Below are 21326 nucleotides of genomic sequence, written 5' to 3' on the forward strand. Positions count from 1 at the left end.
GGGGGGGTCTCATTTGCACCCACTGCTAGAACAGAGGACAAAGGTGCAGTCTGCCAGCATCTCTTCTATCTGCTGCTCCTGGCTGATGGCACCCACACCCCACTCCTGAAAGAGAGGAGGCGTGGCGCACAAGGCCCACTAAGTCAAGTAACCTTTGAGCGGGCAGAGACAGATGTGCATGACCTGATCTTTGGCAAGATTAATGAGAGCAGAATTAAAACCACACTGACACAACAGGAATTATACTGCTGTCTGGGGAAATACACACACAGTCTGAATCATAAGTACGGTATCTATTGATTTGCCACCCCTGGAGCAATTAAAATGCTAGCCTCTTCCTTGATCATTTAAGTTGCTTTTCACAGACAAGAAACCGTATACTTGTTTGTGGTACATCACTCACCTGTCTTATTCGTATGGTTAAATTGTGGTTAATGATCATCACTGATATTTGTTCCTACAGGGGACAAAAATCCCTATTCCAATGACAGCCTAGTTAGGACTACTTTGAATACAAAAACATGTCAAGACCACCAGTAAGGAAAGTGATTCCTAAGGCCATTTATGCAGGGGGGATTTGTGCTAGGTTTGCCGCTCTGCAGATGCAGTTTTCTGATCTGAATTCTCAAAACTGTATGCATGGGGGCTTTTTGCCCCAAAGATATTCCAGGAGTACCTTGCGCTCAATTATTCAACCCCAGCGAAATACAGCGCTTCTGATTCCCTCCCCCTTGACAATGCCGTGCCACCCTGGCTTTGGGCAGTGGTATTTCTGCCCTGGATAAAGGCATCAATGGCAGGGTGAAGGGGAATAGGCTGATCCATTGGATGCCAAGAGACTGGGCAGGCTCTGTATCTTAAACGCCCTGGGCTGAAAAGAAAACAAGGGGGGGTGGAAAGGAGGAAACTGCAGCAGATGGCTTTGAGGAAGAGGAAACGTGAGCCCTTGTGCTTCATGGTAGGGTGGGCAGCTGGCTGAGGAGGAGGCTCACCTATTTCTGTGGCTGCTGCCCTAGTTTGGGAGGGTGCTAAGGCGGGAAGAGGAAGGGCATGACACGCATCCCAGCCTGGCACGGCTGGCCTTCCTGCATTCTTATTGCAGGCTGTGAGCTCAGCCAGTGCCGCCTGGCAGACTCTGCCCCATGCCCACCATGTAGAAGTGCCCCTCCTTTCCTCATTCCCGTCCTCCTTCTCACACAGCTCTGTTCCCTCTTGACTCACAGCTGCCGGCCACACTTCTCGTCACAGCTGCCCCCTATACCCCTGACTCCTCTCATGTGGGAAAACCCTGCCAAAGTGTCCACCGAAGTACCCAAATGCAGGGAAGGGGGCCAGGGAGCACCGAGTCTTTCCCTTGGTTACTCTTAATTTCTGTTTACTATTTTAGCGTTTCATTGCTAAATAACACTGTAAAACACAAAAAGGGGGCCCCAGGGAGCCCTTGGCCGCCAGCCCCGCAGCTGGATTCTTACATTTTATTTGATCTCAGTGGCCATTTTGCAGCCAAAGCAGAGAAGGAAACCCTCCACATACACACCAATTTGTTTCTGGCTATCTCTAGCGCCGGCAAACTATAAAGGACTCTCGCTTGCTGAAACTGACCAGAAAGGACATGTATGAGGCGGGGTGGGGAACAGCTGGCTCCGTTCTTGGAGATCTTACTCATCAAAATTGCTTCTCATCAAAACTCATCAAAATTGCTTCTCTGGGAGGGGTTGGATGAGGGAGGGACAATCAAGAACGGACAGGGGAAGAGAAACCCAAAGGTAAGAGTATTCACAGGAATTGCCTCGATTAGCTTCACTTTGGGATCGAGGCAAATTTTAAATTTGTGATGGAACAGCTTTCTGAAAAAGTGGGATGAGCATACGGCTGCTGCAAAGTGTCTTCTGAAGGTCAGAAAAATCATGAATAATCCAAACGAAGCCCTGAACCAGTCCCTTGGGGATCGCGTCGCTAAGTAACCAAGCATAAATGGCCTAGGAGTGTAAGGGGAAATATCTCTTGTGAATGAGTGATCCCAGGCCAGTTTCAAGGAGAAACTGGGGAAGTGTGTTAATGTTTCTAACTCCTACAACTAAAGAACCACTGTGAAAAAGAAAGAAGCGTAAGTTTAAGAAAGTGTTAAAGAAGTTAAAGCTTAAGAAACAAACCAGTGACGGCCAAGAGAAAGCGCTCTAAATAGAAAATAAAGGTTTAAACACTTGTATGTGAACCACCTTAATACATTTGGAAGTACAATATATCACTTGAATTTAACCATCTCAATCTTCTCCGTTCTGTTATTCTGTTACAATCTACATTTTCTGTCATTGCAAAGAAAGGAGTCAGGACGCAGAGGTACAATGCAAAATGTAATCAGCTTGATTAGAGCAGGGGAGAAATATTTAGGGGCAGAAAATTAGCATCTGTAGTGAGATTAAAATCCTATGTTCATATTCAGCCCCAAGGGAATCATCCATTGTTCTAAATTTGTGAGTGAACTCAAGTTCAAAAATCTCACATTTTAATCTCCTCTTGAAGTGTATCAGGACAGCCACTCTTAGGTCAGAAAGAAAAGTTATACTCAGTGCCAACATGAGACTCTATATAGTTCAGTGAATACATATCATTTAATATGCTAATGTATTACATATATTTATTTATTTAAAAATTTTGTATGCTGCCCTACCACACAACGTTGGGTTTCCAAAGTGGCAAAACATTAGGTACAAATTAATATACATGCAATATTTTCAAAATTAAATAAGACAGAAACACAAACAGGGAGGAGAGCCAATGAGAATTAGTGAGAGAATGCCAAACAAAACAAAACAGGCAGAAAACAATGATAGAGGAAGACAGACAAGTCTCCCTGGGGAGGGAGGACCAGAATTTTGTTCTCACAACTGAGAATTGCCTCTATCAGGTTTCCACACATCTAGACTCAGATATTGGGCACACAAATAGCAAGTCCTCTGAAGATGACCAGAGTGGTCAGGTTCATATGAGAGAAGGTGGTCCTTAACGTACATTAACTCAAAGCCATACAGGGCTTTAAAGGTCAATACGAGCAACCTGAATTGGGCCTGGAAGCAACTTGCGAGCCAGTGTAGATGGGAAAAAACTGAAATGATATTGCCCCTATAACCCATCAGTCAAAGTTTTGGCTGCAGCACTGAAACCCAACTGCAGCTTCTGAACACTTTCAAAGGAAGCCCTGGATAGAGCACGTTGCGGATGTTATGGGGGCATTTACTGAAGTTGAAAGATATATTCACCCAAATCAGTATTATGTACTTCCAGTGAATTATGTGAATCTGTTGAGAGGGCTTCAGCATCTTACCTTCAGACAATTTATAGCTGGACTTCTACTTCAAAAAAAAAAAATTTGTCTTACCACTTCTGGGAGCAACTTAGATGCAAGGTCGTGGATGGCTTTGATCACTATACATAGAGAAGACAGAAGAAATATCACACCCAAGATGGCACAAGCTCTGAAAAGAAAGAAATATTTATTACATATTTGGAGCTCTGTGCCCTGTTGATTAATGGAGAATACCGGACTTCTGTCAGCATAACGTGTAGGAAATGGCATTTGCCATTGCAGGGCTATTATGTGGGAGTAGCTCCTTTTTTCTTTGTTACTTAATAACCACACAACACGCTTAGTTCTGAAGAAAATTTGTTTATGGATAAAAAACGGCCACAACTTTTTACAATTTAGCTAACAGCTGTGAGCAGAATCTGACAATATATGCCGACCCCAATGCAGCTGTATATTGATCCCACTCCAGCGGTCCGCTGAAGTGGCTAGGGACGGCAGATCCTGGGAATAACAGGGCGTAAGCCACTATGTAAATTCCTCTGCCATGTGGGGGAGGTTTTTTGCCACTCAATCGCTGGCTCTCTTTTCACCCATGCCTCTCCCCAAACCCCTTAGTTAGTTTCCTACGCCTAGGAAGGGGGTTTCCATACCCCTTTTTCCAGAATGGATCCTGCCCAATGCTCACCCCGCCAAAGTTGTGACAAAGTTCAATACAACAGTCAAACATTAACCTATTAACTATTTCTTGTCTTAACCAGTAAAGGGAGGGTGGGTGGGATGAAACCCAAGGACGGACTGAGCCTCCTGGTGTCTGGGCTCTCCTTTTATTCCCCGCAGGCGGACAGCGAAGACTGTCTTCAGTCTGCTCGTGCCGCTGCCGTTTCTGCATGCGCCCAACCGCTCTCCCCCACCTTTCTAACAGCTGGGAGACAGCTGATTGGCGCGCCTCTGCCACCCTCGGAGAGCCCAGCCAAGCAAACAGCAAGGAGCGCAGCAGCCCTCCTTTGCTTTTTGCCTGCGTTTTTGCTCCTCCCCATACCCCTAGCCATGGCAAAACGGGACTCCAGTTAATTCTGGAACCCATTAGCTTCTCTTTTTAAAGGAAAAATAAAATTACTGGGCCTTTTCAGTAGGGTTGCCAACCTCCAGGTGGGGCCTGGAGATATCCCAGAATTACAGTTGATTTCCAGATGACATAGATCAGTTCCCCTGGAGAAAACAGCAGCTTTTAAGGGTGGACGTGATGGCACCTCATCCCTGCTGAGCTCCCTCTCCTCCTCGAACTTTACCTTCAGGAGGCTCCACCCCCAGACCGCCAGGAATTTTCCATCCCAGAACTGACAACCCTTCAGAGGACTGGGGAAGCAGAGTGACTGTCAGGAGCCGCAGGCACCAAATGAACTGATTCTAGATCCTAGTCTAAATGAAATACTTGGAACTGTGCTGAAACCTTACAGACCAGGCCTCATGGAAATGTTTGTCCACGTTTTAAATATGTATAAACCAACCTTTAAAAAAGCATTTTACAACTTCTGTTTGTTTTTTAAGCACATTGAAGATTATACAGATCTACTGGAAACAACACTTTTGCAAACCAGCATTATTTTTAGTGATTATACTAAACAAGATAGTGAGTTTTATATCACAGCATAAAGGACAATCTGTTCCCCTGGAGAAAAAGGCCCAATTAGAGGACACTTGGGAAGCCCAAGTTAAAGACCAGCCAGGGAATGGGAGAATTAACTTTAGGGAAGATCGGTGTCACAGTACAAGATGGAGGGAGACTTTAACATAGTATAGGACAAAAAGTTCCAGAGTTCTTCCCCTTCCCCAACCTGAGATAAACACCAGTAAGGGGGGGGGGGATTATGAATAAACACCAGAACCAGTTAGGGTTCTTTCCCCAACAAGGGCCTAAAGCAGCTCAACAACCCAATTTCTACTGGGGACAGGGTTACATTTATGATTTCCCCCAACACATACATCACTCATGTGCCGTCAAGTCGCAACCAACTCATGGTGACCCCAGGACCATGGGGTTTTCAAGGCAAGAGATGACCAAAGGTGGTTTGCCATTGCCTTCCTCTGCATAGCAATCACAGTCTTCCTTGGTGGTCTCCTATCCAAGTACTAACTGCAGCCAACCCTCTTTAGCTTCCAAGCTGTGATGACATAAGGCTAATCGGGGCTATTCAGGTTGCTGCATACATCACTACTCCAATACAAATTGTTAACCTTTAAAAATATGTCGGGAGATCTTATCATGAATCTCCCACAACTAGCCCAGATGTATCCTAAATTACCCAAAATTTGTTGCTAGTGGAAGCCACTTTATATAGCTCAGTATTAAAATAAACCCTAATGTAAACTAGTTTCCTGCTTATCCAAATGTTCTGGGCACCTTTCAGGCCACTCTGATAAATGACACAATGTGATAATTCACTTTATAACCAACAAGTATTTTCTTTATTACAACAAAAAAAAGGAAGCAAATGTTCTTCATCTGGCATCAGTGACTTGTCACCTATTGGGAGCACAGTCTGAAGCATTTTTAATTAGCAGAACAGTGTGCTGCTATTTTTAACACTGTAGACATCAGACAATCCGGTGATTTGCCAAAACATGCAAAATTTATATCAAATCCATTAAAGGAGCTACAGAAGACTTGGCAGAGGTCTACCAAGCTTAAGAAACAAAAATTCACCATGGCATAATGGTAATGTTTTGCCATGCACTATTCAGGAAAATAGATAAAGGGTCTTATCACATAGTACACATGCTGGTAAACTCAGGGTGTTAAAGCTCCAAACAGCTGACTGAGGAACAAATCATGACTGTAAGAAGCAAAGTTGGTCCTGAAGTGTACACAAAGACACAACAAGATTTTAGGTAACACTTTCTCACAGTTGTTAGCATGGAAGATAACAGAGTAGGGACCATAACAAGTAAGGCACAAAAGTCTACTCAGCCTGTGAAAATACTAACATCAGAAACACATTTTGATATCATTATATCCCTGATAATATAACCTAATCCAGACTCTAACAAAGTTCCTGCACCCAAAGGTGTCCTTTGCTCCATCTCGTTACATCATCTTCAATCTTTCCGTTTCCCCAATCTCTGTACCTAGGCTGATGCTGCACTGAGAATCCATCCTAACCCATCTGGATATACAGTCCTTCCTGTTTCATCCAGCCAAGTCTTGGTGATGCTTGCTAAACCAGCGGCCTCATCCACAAATGGAGAATGGTAGTCTTATGTTGTTGTCATTCTGGAATATCTCAGAATCAGCATGAGATGTCAAACTCCATGCAGCAGAGTGAAATGGCTATTCTAAGTTGGTAAAGCCTCCTTCCCTTAAAACTAAATGTTGTGCTTATAATACCATATTTGAGTCCCAATCACTAATCTGTTAGTTGTGGCACCTACTTCTCTTCTCTCACCAACTGTTCTCTTACCCAACAACTGTTCTCCCAATAGACCAGCACACCATAGCCAAAGCTGGTATCACTGTAAAATAATTTCCCTAAGCAAAAACCCAACTTCTAGCCTGAGTGTTATGGAGCTTGTACACATTATAGCAACAAACACGCCAACATTATTTTACTGTGAAACCCTTGGTTGTAATGTTAATGCTGATAAAATTTCAACTCCCGTTTCACGGTTTGGGGTGCAGAGGGAGAAAGCATCATGCTTCTGCAGAAACTACAAATTACTTTGGTTTCCATCAGCCATCAGTGACCTTCAGCTGAAGGAAATGAAACCTTAGGGAAGGGCAGGAAGGTACTTCCACAACTGTATTTCAAGAGCTTTTACAAATTTCCCACACAGCTGTATTGTCCATTAGAACTCACGGTGCTATCAATGTAGTAAGTTTCCCCAGCAGGAAATCTCGCTACACAACTCATGTGGTGGTCCACTAATAGATAATACAATCAGAAATTCAATAGGGGAACGCAAATCGCTATGGCAACTGGGATAGTTAGACCAGCTGTGAGGAAAGCAAATTTAACCTACACATAAAACAGATTCCAGCTCGCTAACTTGAGAAACTAGAATTCAACAGCTTCAGTACACCCCCATGCTTGCCTCTGATGACCTTGCTTCTTGGGAAAGACATAATAAACCTTGTGCTTCTTGAGCTTATATCAATCATTCCTGCCTAATTCTCCCTGGCACTGAGTCCTTTGCCTCATTAAGATGGCCTGCAAAAGCAAATTATGTATAAGCTCCAGTGTGTCTTCGGTTCTTGAGAATCTTGGAGAATTTCTTGCACTGACCCTAAATGTGCAGGTTCACACACTCTGCAACACTCTCAACTAAAAACTATATTTAACACTAATTAAGAAATGTAAACTTTCACATTCCCAACATATCAAAGCTATTGCTGAACTGTGTGTGTTCGTTTATTTACAAAATCTATATGCTGCCTTTCTGCCCAGTCAGGGCAACCAAGGCAGTTAATAACAAAGCATTGTTAAGAACATATCGTAAAAACAATTCATAAAAGAGGCAAATCAGAACTAAAATACCTATTAAAAGCATATAAAACATAATTCACATATAGGGCAATCAGGAGGGATTATTGAGAGAACACCAGATGAAACAAAAAAAGTCTACACCCGCTGGCAGAAGTTAGTGATAGAAAGGGACAGAAGGGTGTCTCTGGAGAGAGAGTTCCATAGTCTTGGGACCACGGCCAAGGAGGCCTTCCCAGGTTGCCCTCTACCTAATCTCAGAAGGCGAGGGCACCCAAAGAAGGCCATAGAAGATGACCTTAGCAGTCAGGTAATCTCTTGTAGGAGTAGGCTGGTCCACAGCTGTACAGGGCTTTAAAGGTCAACGTAAGCACCTTGAATTGGGCCTGGAAACAAACCGGGAACCAGTGTAGAGGGGTCAAGACTGGAGCAATATGCTCCCTACGACCCACTTCTGTCAACATCCTGGTTGCAGCATTCTGAACCAATTGAAGTTTCCAAGCAAGGGCAGCCTCAGGTAAAGCGAAATACAGTAATCTAATCTCAATGTTTCCAGGCCATGCAACACAGAGGCCCGGTCTTTTTTGCCCCGCAACGGCCACAGCTAGCTAACAAGTCAAAGCTGGTAAAAGGTGCTCCTGGCCGCAGCTGCCACCTGCTTATCAGCAGTGGGTCTGGGTCCAGGTGCACCCCCGAGCTACAGACCTGCTCCTTCAAGGGGAGTGCAACCCTACCCAGACAGGTAACACCTTAAATCCTGAGTCAGGTCTTCTGCTCATCAATAGCACTTCTGTCTTGTTGGGATTAAGTTTTACTTTATTAGCCCACATCCACCCTCAAAAGGCCTCCAGGCCAGACCCGACAGAAAAAGCACCATGAAGAAAAGCCCCGAAGCTGTTTCAGTCCCATAAAAACACCTGAAACTAATTTGGAAAGGACCCAAACCATCCATGTCATCCAGTATTCCATGCAGTTTTCCAGCCACCACCAGTTTAATCACTTTGTTGAAGATTAAATCTATATGGTCTGGGTATAGGATACCTGAAGGACCATCTTTTCCCATTCTAGCCTGTCTACTGGTTAAGATAATCTTCAGAGAACCCTTTTTGTGTTGTCCCACTGCAGAAAGTAAGGGACCAGAAATAGGGCCTTTTGCACCAGGATTTAGAATTCCCTCCCCATAGAAGTATGTCTGCCACTAAATATGCATGCTTTCAAGCACAAGCGTTTATGTTCCAGATATCTTTTGATAATTTCACCACAGCCACCATGGAGATTTTAGCTAGGGCCCCCTTATCCCTTAGCTCCTATTTACTGTTGATGGTGTTTATGGTGTTTCACACTGGTATTTGCACAATGGTTTTGTTTTAGCCTTTTTTATTTGTTGTATGTTGATTCGGCTTTATGCCTGCTTTTTAATGGTTTCAATGAAAATGCTGTTAGGCCACCTTGTTTATGTTTTACATAGAAAATGCAGGGTAGAAGCAGTTTACATAAACAAACACACTCCCCAAACCTGATTTTTTTGTGAGTTTATGATAACCTTTTCTTATCCAGCAGAATGGATAATGGCAGAAGGGGGGGGGGAGGACATGGATACAGACCAACTTGACCCCCTTCCTGGTCAACAGTGAAGGCAGAGAACAGGTCTCCACACATAATGCACGGTGTTAAACTTTACTATGCTAAATAAACTTCATCTAAGCACCGGCACTGAATGAATTACAAGCCCAGGCGCCTCCCCTTCAGAAAGTTGAAGATTTGGACTGTTTGATGCATCAACAAAGAGAAGCCTACATTTAAATATAAAAGGTAAAACAATGATTAAAAGAAGGAAAATTTAGGTCTGAGAGCTACAAAAGGAAAGAGACAGCTTCCACAGAGAATTTGTATCAGTATATATTTTGCAATTTTATCCTCAGATAGGATAAAAATCTTAATGAAGGGAGAGATGTGAGCTATTACCTCTCAGATGATTCAGCATTCACTCAATAAATTTAGCTGGGGCAGCAGCTTTTTTAATATACTGGCTGTGAAATTCTGCAGTCATGCAAAATTCATGAGTGTCTGTCGTAATACCTACGGCAGAATACCATAATAGCTACGGCACATCTCCCTTTTCGGAGTGTTGATTTCTCTGCACTGCAGCTAGAATGTTTTATTGCATATTACACTACTCTAAAACTAATGAGCAACAAAGGCCCATTGAAAAGTTAGAAAATCATTCAAAACTGTATGTAATAACAATATAAAACAAAGCTTTAACTCATCGTTTATTAATAATGTAAACATTTGAGTCTCTGCTTTAATTTAGCGACCATAATTTCAGAATAAAAATTTGAATTTAACTGGAAGTATATCAATTACTCTGTGTGTGTTGCCATCAAGTCACAGCTGACTTATGGTACCCCACTGGTTTTCAAGGGAAGAGACATTCAGAGGTGGTTTGCCATCTTTGGGGCTAATAATCTGTGTCACCTGGCCATCTTTTGGGCTAGGCTGAGTTGGTAAAAAGCTTGTTTTGCAGCTCTATTAACTTGCTTCTCCAGTAATAATGTTTGGTCCAGTATAATCACAAGGCTCTTAAGCAAATCAGCAAGGGTCAGCTGAACTCCATCAAAAGTGGGGAACACATCTCCATCAGATGTGGGAAATTTTTTGAGGAAATACAAAACAGAACTTAAAGGACTAACCCTGGAACAAAAGGAAGAGGAAGAAGAAGAAGAACCACAGGGAGCAGAAGGAGGCACTGCATTATAGACTGAATATTTTGCTTCAATAATTATTACGTCATGGCAAAAGTAATCTCTTGGAATGTGAATGGTTTGATTGAAAAAACCAAACGGGCTAGAATTTTCAAATATTTACAGAAATACAAATACTCCCTAATTTGTTTACAAGAGACTCACATAGCAACAAAACACAAAAAATACCTAGATAGGCAAATGCTTGGACAAGCATTTGTTGCATCGGCCAAAACAAAAACAAAGGGAGTAGTGATATATGCCCATTCTAGCATTAGTCCTGAACTACTGTACAAAGACAATGAAGGGAGAATTGTAATTATCAAGACCAAAATATTGGGGCAAAAGACAATCGTAGTAGGAATATATGCACCTAACGAAAGCTAGATTCTATGGACAATTACATGAACTGATTTCTCAGTATGCAAATGACCAGATTCTTTTGATGGGCGACTTCAATGGTGTTATCCGCCCAATTTTGGATAAAAAATCAAACGCAAAAATGAATCAAACGAAAATGAAGGATGTTTGCCTAAAACTTTCTTCACCATGGCTTCAGAATTGGAATTACAAGACATCTGGAGAACAATGAATACATCGGCTAAAGAATATACTTTTTATTCAGCGAGACATGACTCACACTCCAGAATAGATATGATATGGGCTAGTAAATCTATTTTTACGCAATTACGTAAAATCCAAATTATACCAAGAACTTTTTCTGATCATAACCCGGTTACATTTGAATGGAACAATAAACAAGCATTCAGATGGCGACTAAATGATAAACTTTTAAAGGATAACAAGATTCAAAAAGAACTACAGGATTTAATTAAAGATTTTTTTGAAATTAATCTTAATGGGGAAACTTAATACAAATGAAGATTTCTGTATCTAAACATCAATTAAATTTGGTAATAATGGAGGAAATGAATAAAAACTTAAAATTTGCCTAACAAAAATACTTTGAACATGCTAATAAACCTGGAAAATTCTTAGCAACACAACTGAAAGATTCATTTCAAAAGAAGATTATAACAAAAATCCAATCTGCTAAAGGACCAGTTTATTCGACTTTGGAAATACAAAAGGAATTTGTTTCATTCTATACTAAACTATATCAGAAAGAAAATATTTCAAAACAGAAAATGGACAATTTTTTAAATTCAATACAGATGAATATCCTTTCAACAACCCAACGAGAATGGATAGATGCTCCAATTACAAGGGAAGAATTACAAGAAGCAATAACGAAACAAAAACCGGACAAGACACCTGGACCAGATGGAATTACTGCACTATTTTATAGAACATTTAGTGATAATTTAGTAGACTTTTTTGTATTACTTTGTAATGCAATTTTGGATAAGGGAGTATCCCCAGAGACTTGGTCACATGCATTTATATCGTTGATACCTAAGGAAGGAAGAGATCCAGAAAAAACATCAAACTATAGACCTATTTCGCTGTTAAATGTGGATTATAAGATGTATGCCTCGGTCTTATCGAATAGGATGAAACATTACATTAAGAACCTTGTTCACGAAGACCAAGCAGGCTTTGTTCCAGGAAGGCAAATTAAAGATAATATAAGAATCCTACTAGATTCTATGGAATATTATGACCAGAATATCCAACACACGGCGGCCTTTGTATTCTTGGACGCAGAGAAAGCTTTTGATATGGTCTCCTGGGATTTTATGAAAAAGATACTGGAAAAATAAAATTTTGGAGACCGCTTTTTGAGAGGTATATCGGCCATATACACATCCCAACAGGCAAAAATTTTGGTGAATGAGTCAATGTCCGACAATTGTTCAATCAAGAAAGGAACTAGACAAGGTTGTCCTCTATCTCCGCTACTATTTCTGTTGGTGTTGGAATCATTATGTTGTAAGCTAGGGAATATGGAGGACATTCGCGGATTAAAAATTAAAAAACATGAATTCAAATTGAGAGCATTCGCGGATGACCTCTTGTTAATTTTAGAAAACCCAACACATTCAATGAAGATATTATTGGAAACTCTGGACGACTTTGGAAGAATATCGGGATTTAAAGTCAATCAAGAAAAGACAAAGACAATATTTAAGAATCTACCAGAAACACAACAGCAGGAATTTACTTCATACACAGGTTGGGAGAAAGTTAACAAAGTCAAATACTTGGGAATCTGGATCTCTGGGAAGAATAAAGAATTGATAAACAACAATTATCTTAAACTATGGAGTAAAATAAAAACTGATATGATCATTTGGTCAAATAAAAAGTTGTCATTATTGGGACGTATATCAACAGTCCAAATGAATATTTTACCAAGGATACTCTTCTTATTCCAAAATTTACCTATAATATCACATGTTAAATACTTTGATACCTGGAGGAAAGACATATTAAACTTCATCTGGCAAGGGAAAAAACCGAGGATTGCTTATAAATATCTGGTGGATCTTAAAGTAAGAGGAGGTTTAGCACTACCTAATTTTCAACTCTACGCTGAAGCGGCTGCTTTAACATGGCTAAAAGACTGGATGGACTTATCCAATGCGCGTTTGTTAGATCTTGAAGGTTTCAACAATATAAGTGGATGGCATGGCTATTTATGGTACGATAAAATTAAGATACATGCATCATTCCGTAACCATATAATCAGGTCCGCCTTATTTCGTACTTGGATGAGATACAAACATATTTTTGAACCAGCAACACCGATGTGGATATCACCCCAAGAAATGCTGACATTACGCCCACTTAGACCGGATACATTTATTACTTACCAGGAATTAATTAACTGGGAAGGGAAAAAATGCTCACTAAAAGACTTTCAGTTACTTAAAGAGGATTTACAATGGCTTCAATACTGTCAGATTAAATCAGTCTTTACACAAGATATGAAAAATGGATTCTCTAAAGAAAAATCGCTTTTTCATAAGATGTTATTAGATAACGACACTCAACTGATATCTAAAATGTATAATCTTCTTTTAACAATATATTGTGAGCAGGAGACAATTAAACCAACAATGATTGATTGGGCTCAAAATGTGGGGCATGATATTGTTTTAAACAAATGGGAAAGACTATGGTCGAAAGACCTGAAAGGAATAAATGCCCAGTCAGTTCGAGAAAATATCTATAAAATGATGTATAGATGGCATTTAACACCTAAGAAGATTGCAAGGATTTACAAAACGACGTCCCCTAAATGTTGGAAATGTAACAAGGAAGTTGGTTCCTTTTACCATATGTGGTGGACCTGTGACAAAGCCAAGGATTTTTGGGATATGATTTATAACGAACTAAGACTGATACTACAAAAAAATATACCCAAAACACCAGAAATGATGCTACTAAGTATGATACCTGATGACCTGTCAACACAAAGAAACTTTTTGATTTACGCTACAACAGCTGCAAGACTGCTCTATGCAGCAAAATGGAAAGGGGCAGATATTCCTGGGAAAAAAGACTGGATTATGAAAATGTTTGAACTGGTGGAAATGGCAAAACTTACAGCTACTCTAAATCAAAAAGACAATGTTCGATTTATGGGGTTGGATGAAATATTGTGAATATGAATTAAAACTGGGGGAAATGGAAGAATACCTTTTAATCTGATCTAGATGACACTATTAATACTAAGAATTATAACCATTTATATCAATAGAGTATGTTATATGAAAGTTAAATGAAACTTAAATGAGTTTAAGAATAATTAAGATCAGACCATATTACGTTGGGATAAAATACTTTATTAAGAGGCGGACAGAGGTGATGGGGAAGTCAAAGAAATTTCCTTTATTTTTTTCTCTCTTTGTAATGTTTATATGTTCTTAGTTATTATGGAAAATTTCTATTATAAAAACCAATAAAATTTTAATTAAAAAAAAAGTGGGGAACACAACGTCTTTCAAGATCTCCACCTTCCCAACCAGCATTACATCTGTCTTTTCAGGATTTAAGTTTCAATTTGTTCACTCTCAGCCATCTTACCACAGAAGCCAGGCAGCAATTTAGGACCTCTACTGCATCACCAAGAGGATTAGAATAAGGATATATAGAGCTGGGTATCATCTGCATATTGATGACATCCAACCCCAAAGCTACGAATGATTTGTCCTAAGGGCTTTACATAAAATTGAAAAACATAGGGAATTGATTTGCGCCCTGTGGAACTCTACAGGATAGGTTCCATGTTGATGACAACTGATCTCCCACAGCAACCCTTTGAGTCCAATCCATGAAGAATGATTTGAACCAGATTAGAATCAGAATGCATCCCGATACCTACTTCTGCCTCCAAGTGCCTCAACAAGATGGCATGATCTACTGTATTAAAGACTGAAGATAAGATGATGACCTCTATTTGAGGCCATGCCTCTTTTTTGTTATTGGACTTATCTGCAGCCTTTGATACAGTTGCCTTTGATACACTGGAGCAAGAGCTGTCTCTGACCATAGCTTGGCCTGAAGCCACACTGAAAAAAAGTCTACAGCAGATGAGTAATCTATGAAGTCTTGGAGTTGGTCCACTACTGCTCTCTCAGTCACTATGCCAAGAAAGGCTAGGTTAGAGACCAGGCAATAATTGGCCACATTGTTTTTCTGTAGGGATGTTTTTTTAAAGTAGCGGATGGATAATGACCTCTTTGAGTGGCTGAGAGAAGATGCCTGAGTTAGTAACTTATTTATAATAAATATTACGGATTTGTTGGCTTGGCCTTACATGATTTCAGCAGCCAGGATTGCCAAGGATCCAGAGTATAAGTAGTGGACTTCATAGGGTCTTGTCCACATCCATCATGGAAACTGGGACAAAATTATCCATGAATAGACCAGGCAGTGTATTACTCCTGACTTCTGCCGTGCCTATGTTACAACTGACATCCAGATCAGAGCATATTCTTGATACTTACCGTAATCAGCAAAAAATTTCACAAAGGTATCACTGGTAATTGTCTCTTCCTGAGGCAATAAAGGCTCAGATTTTGGTGTCAGTAGAATAATCGGGATTGTTGTAAACTAGCTGATGGATATTAGCAGAGTAGTAACATTTCTTTGCTGCTGTCACCACCGTTTCCTAGGTGTTCCAATGGGCTCTATAGTATAATCTATCAGATTTGGTATGGGTTCACTGTCATTTAACAGGCAGAGCAGTGTTTCTTTAGGAGATGGAAACTAAATGCCCATGCTTTTTGGTTGGCAAAGTTTAAATGTTGGTTTCACTGGCAGCTGACACATAAAACTATCCAGACTTCTGTGTGCTGTCTTGTGCTGTTTAAAACAGGGTTTCTTTTCTAAGACACATTAGCTTGTGTGATAACCCAAAGACTTTTGTGCTCTTTTAAGCCCAGCTATGCATTAGTGCAGTGGGTTACACCTCCTACAGCAACATTCTTAAGTGCAAATACTGTCATAATGACCCGTATGCAAGGTAGACTTTCTGCCTGTCAAACAGATTGAAAGATGGGCGTATCAGTCCTTCACAACAAGCAAACGAAAACATAACCCACACGTTCAGTACAAGTTCCATCAAGAGAATACTTTATCCCTGTGAATAAATTTCCTATGCCTATAAAACACACTGCCTACATGGAGTAATGGTTAGGATCTGGGAGACCTGGGATTGAATCCTCACTCTGCCACTGGTCTGATCCAGCAGGGCTTTTCTTATGTTCTTATGAAGATTACTGGAAGACCTTGGGCCAATCACAAATTTTTGGCCTAACCAACCTCATAGGGCTGTTGTTATGATATAACAGGGTAGAGGAGAATGATATTAGCTGCTTTGAGTCCCCATTGGGGAGAAAGGTGGTTTATAAAGCAAATAAATTATTCACCCACATCACTCTCTTGAACCCTGAACATCAAGTGAAATGCCACAGCAGGTTATCAAAATTCAGAGGCTACATATTACCACCCTTTACCATGCACATTTTGAATTAGCCATAAGTAAATTTACACTTCCTTTCATAGTCTGAAAAAGTGCGTACAATACTGATGTCTTTCTGATTTTTCCCCATATGGTAAAACAATGCTGGAATCTGTCCATGTTTACTGCTTATCATTTTCCCAGATTTTTACTAAGGTTGAATCATTATTAATTTACTATTACTTGACTTTTTGAGAGTTGGTGGGTGGAAGAAATCTGTTGTTACAGACTTTTTGGGAGTTGGTGGGTGGAAGAAATCTGAAATTGCAGAACAGAGAGGAAAATTTGTAATGGCCTGGTCACTAATTATAAAAAATGAGTGAAGGCACATTGACTTGGAAGGGGGCAGAACTATAAGCATGAAAGGCAAGAGATTTATCATGCAATACACTGTCAAGGGGCTTATAAGGGTGCAATCCTGCTTAGGATTGCACTGTTAAATATGTTATGGTGGAAGGCTTTCTATACCCCGTATGAACACCATACCCCTACCATGTCTGTGGGTGAGACCAATTCTTGTACCCTGGAAGGTATAAGCCGTTATCTTTGCTATAGGAAAGAGCAATACAAGAACATGGTCTGGAAGCTTTTAAACATCTGAGTGAAAGTACATGGCAATACTATAGACATAACACTTCAGCAACTTCACATGTAACACTAAAAGTGGACTACACACACACAAAACGTCAATTAAAGCAGGTAGAAAATCCTACCTAAATTAATATTAATTTATGATGCTATTATGGTTTTAATAATTTTAAGTGTAGATGTATTATGAGCTTATTGTCATTATTTTTATCTTGTTTTACCTGCCCTGAGCCTGGCTTGTCTGGGAATTGAGGGCGGGATAGAGATCTGAAGAAGAAGTAGAAGAAGATCCATTAAACTGCAAGCACATGACTGAAAGTCACATTATAAAATCTTGTGACAGGAAGAAAGGAAGCCAAAATTATTACTTCACCAGTGTTGGGGATGGGGCCATGGGCAGCACTGGGAGCAGGATACAACGTTAATAAGGTGTAACCACAGTGAGAAGCAACCCAATGGGTCAAGAGCCATGGATAAATCCTTCCCACCCTATTGCATTTCTCTGCATGCATGCAAGAAGCAAGCAACATGAGCCAGCATGGTGTAATGGTTAAGAGCAGTGGTTTGGAGCAGTGGACTCTGATCTGGGGAACCAGGTTTGATCCCCCACTCCTCCACATGAGCTGCGGACCCTAATCTGGTGAACTGGATTTGTTTCCCTGCTCCTACATATGAAACCAGCAGGGTGACCTTGGGCTAGTCACACTCTCAGCCCCACCTACTTCACAGGGTGTCTGTTGTGGGGAGGGGAAGGGAAGGTGATTTTAAGCCGGTTTGAGTCTTCCTTAAATGGTAGAGAAAGTCGGCATATAAAAACCGACTCTCTTTCTTCTTGTTCTATTTGCAGCAGTCAATCCAAACAAAGCAAAAAATGGCTGCCCTATATGGGCTCACTACCCAGCAGAATGGACTGCACAACCTACCTAAGGGTTCCAAATCCATTGGTTGAAGACCACTGAGGTAAAGAGCACTGCTTCACTCATTATAGAAAAAATAAGCTCTCTTCTGTCCCATCTTTCTGCAGCAATCAACAAAATCTGGGCAGGGTATGTATGAATAATATGACTGAAAATACACATTAAACATGCACCAGCAATCGCAGGCTTTTCAGTGAGTGATTATTTGCTTCTCCAGTTATGCAGTTACTTCCACACATTATGATGGTAAACATGGAGATGTATAGAGGCCAAATGATAACCTGTCTTTCATATAATCTTAAAGCATTTAAAGGTAAGTGGCATGATTCCTAACTTCCTATAGGAAGGCTACAGTAGATAACCATTCACAACATAAAAATTATCTGAGCTAGTAATGTGTCCTCAAAAAGAAATAAATGTGTTTTCAAAGGACGTGTCTTTTTTCCCTTTAAAACTGCCAGCAGCACAGGTTTCAGTTTCAATTAGTAAAAGTGAGAGTTGAATCCGCTGTTCACTTGCTGCATGGCCCCAGTCTTAGTCACAGCTGTGGGTATGCAAAATTCACTTTTCACAGACTGACAGATCTGTGTTCTCTATCATAGCTGTCTGGCCCAACTATAGCACCATGAGCACAGCCCTGTACTCCATACCCATGTGGATGGAATCCCAATCCCTTTCAGAAGATTCCCTTACCCCATAGTCATGCTGGGATGTCACAGTGCTCTATACAGATTAGAGTAATGGAGTTATGTAACATTGACAGCTTATAGAGTTGCCTGCATCACTTAGCTTCATCTCCTGAAGCTGAAGGGTGAGAGATTCAAAACCAACCAAAAGAAGTATTTCTTCACACAACACATAGTTAAATTGTGGAACTCCCTGCCCCAGGATGTGGTAATGGCTGGCAACTTGGAAGGCTTTAAGAGAGGAGTGGACATGTTCTTGGAGGAGAGGGCTATCCATGGCTACTAGTGAAAATGGATACTAGTCATGATGCACACCTATTCTCTACAGACTCAGAGGAGCATGCCTATTATATTAGGTGCTGTGGAACACAGGCAGGATAATGCTGCTGCAATAGTCTTGCTTGTGGGCTTTCTAGAAGCACCTGGTTGCCCACTGTGTGAACAGACTGCTGGACTTGGTCTGATCCAGCATGGCTTTTATTATGTTCTTATGCTTTTCTAACCTCGAGGCTCATACATCTCTACCATTAGATCTGTAAAAAAAAATGTTAGTAAGTCTGCTGCTCAAGTAAGCATATTCAGTAATGCTTTCTGTTACAAATGCTATGCTAGACTACATTTCTCTAGTTGAGCTGGAAAACAAGATTTGGTTTATATAATTTAGCTGCTGTAAAATATACAGGGTGGGATTTCTCCCTGTCTAATTACCATCCCATCAGCTCTCCAGCAAATGGGATGTAGTGACAATATGTCTAACTGGGTATGTAATCAAGCCCTTGGTAATTACTACTCTCAGCTCAATCTGCTCCAAGAGCAGCAGAGGTGTGGCAACAGAATTAAGGATTAAGAAAAAATTAGTGAAGCATACAAACGCAATCTGTATGAATGTTTTCACTTAAACTTGCCAGTAGGTGGATGGATGGATAGACAGATAAATAAAATCACTTCCCTTTCCTCCTCTCATACATTATATTTAACAAGATGACTTTCACATATGGTTGCAACCAATTTTAGCAGCCTTCTGCAAAGTTAATTAGAATATTCACTGAACTGTGATGACACTATGCTGAATAAAACAAGATCGTCAATATCAGTCAAATAACTGGCTGGTAGGCTTTGTTAGCACACAGTTATTTTAGAGCTCAGTTTTCAAAAATGTGAAAAGAACGGACCTTGGTTTCTTCTTTTAACACAAGAAGAGCTATAATTTTTAATAAAACCAAATATTTTGTTCTTATAACTACTGCTTCTCGCCCTCCCCACATCATTGTATCAGTGAAAACTTAGAATTTCAGCAACAGTATCCTTAAAGATATAAAAACACTGCCAACTTACCTAAGAGTTTATCAATCACATTTGTACGTTTTTGTGTTTCCACCATATGGGTACACACAGACACTTTAAATTAATGAAAGTACACAGATGAAAGACATTTGACACTGAACAAGCTTCACGTTCTTCATCCATCTTCTCACAGATTTCATAAGAGCTAGAAGTAGTCACAAGTACTCACAAGTATTCTCTCTGCGCTGAATGTACAGCAGCGGCATTACTATAGCGCCACAGAACTATCACTGATGACAAAACATCCAAAGTGGCATCGAACTGTAAAAGATTCATAAGCATTTGGTTTTGAGACAGCTATTAAAGCAAAGTTCATTTAAAGCAACATTATTTTGCTACGTGTCCAACACAGAAGCCCTGTATAATTCATTTAAATAAAAGCAGGGATTAGAATGCATTAAAACATTGATGGTTTCTGCTCGCTCTCTCTTTAGCAGAAGACCGTAGACCCTGCTGTGGTGATTCAGATACTATGCCAGATGATGGCTTAGTACTGCGTGAATCAAATCTGCACTCACATACTCCCTTCTTTTGCCTTCTTTTTTTCCCTCACTCTTATGGTCATCATTGACATCTGATTTATCACAAGTAATGTTTTGCTGATATATCTGGTCTGCACTTCCCTTCCCAGTAAGAACTGCAAACCTTTCCTAGATAAACCAAAGGATATGATTTTCCATATATTAACAGTGGCTAGAACAAATCTTGCGAGATATTGGAAAACCAATAAATTCCCTGATTTAAATAATTGGCTTGATAAGGTTAAAGAAACCTATGCTTTAATTAAGTTGACATATTATAATAATGACAAAAATATGGAAGAACTGGACGCACACTGGAATGTAACAATCTCAAGGATGGAAAAAACGCTCCAGTGTGTAAATCGAAGAGAGGGAGTGATGTAATTATCATTGGATTTTAGATAACTAGATAGCGTATTGTTTGGCTCACTGGTATAGACATTTTAGTTATATTGCAGCACGGTTTTAGTTTATTTTCAAGAATTTGTAGTATGTGTATTTTAGTAATGTTGTATTTCCATTTTCTTTTGTTGTTATATTCTCATGTTCTCTTAATAAAAGAACTTTTTTAAAAAAAGGAAAAAAAAGAACTGTAAACTAAATGGTTTGCATACCTGGCTTTGAGGTGACTCACAGGCCCTAATTTGCAGGTTCAGAAGTAACAGAAAACTCTGGTTCACACTAAATTGGAAGTCACTAACAATGCAATTCTAAACAGAATTACACCCTTTTAAGCCCAGTGCCCTCAGCGTAATGCTATCACTTATTCTTCTGTGGGCTCATTCATAGTGCCAGACTGTATGTTTCGG

General features: G+C 40.3%; 1 protein-coding gene across 1 annotated transcript in view; it reads right to left on the reverse strand.

Moving 5' to 3' along the window:
• TMEM163 (transmembrane protein 163) overlaps positions 1-20255 on the reverse strand; it is a 40968-nt gene extending 20713 nt beyond the window's left edge. Inside the window, exon 1 of the mRNA XM_056861123.1 lies at positions 20166-20255. The gene's annotated coding sequence lies outside the window, so the exon portion shown is untranslated. The remainder of the gene's footprint in view (positions 1-20165) is intronic.
• Between the last annotated feature and the right edge of the window lie 1071 nt (positions 20256-21326).

The sequence above is a fragment of the Euleptes europaea genome, chromosome 15, assembly GCF_029931775.1.
Source record: "Euleptes europaea isolate rEulEur1 chromosome 15, rEulEur1.hap1, whole genome shotgun sequence".
NCBI classification, from domain to species: domain Eukaryota; kingdom Metazoa; phylum Chordata; class Lepidosauria; order Squamata; family Sphaerodactylidae; genus Euleptes; species Euleptes europaea.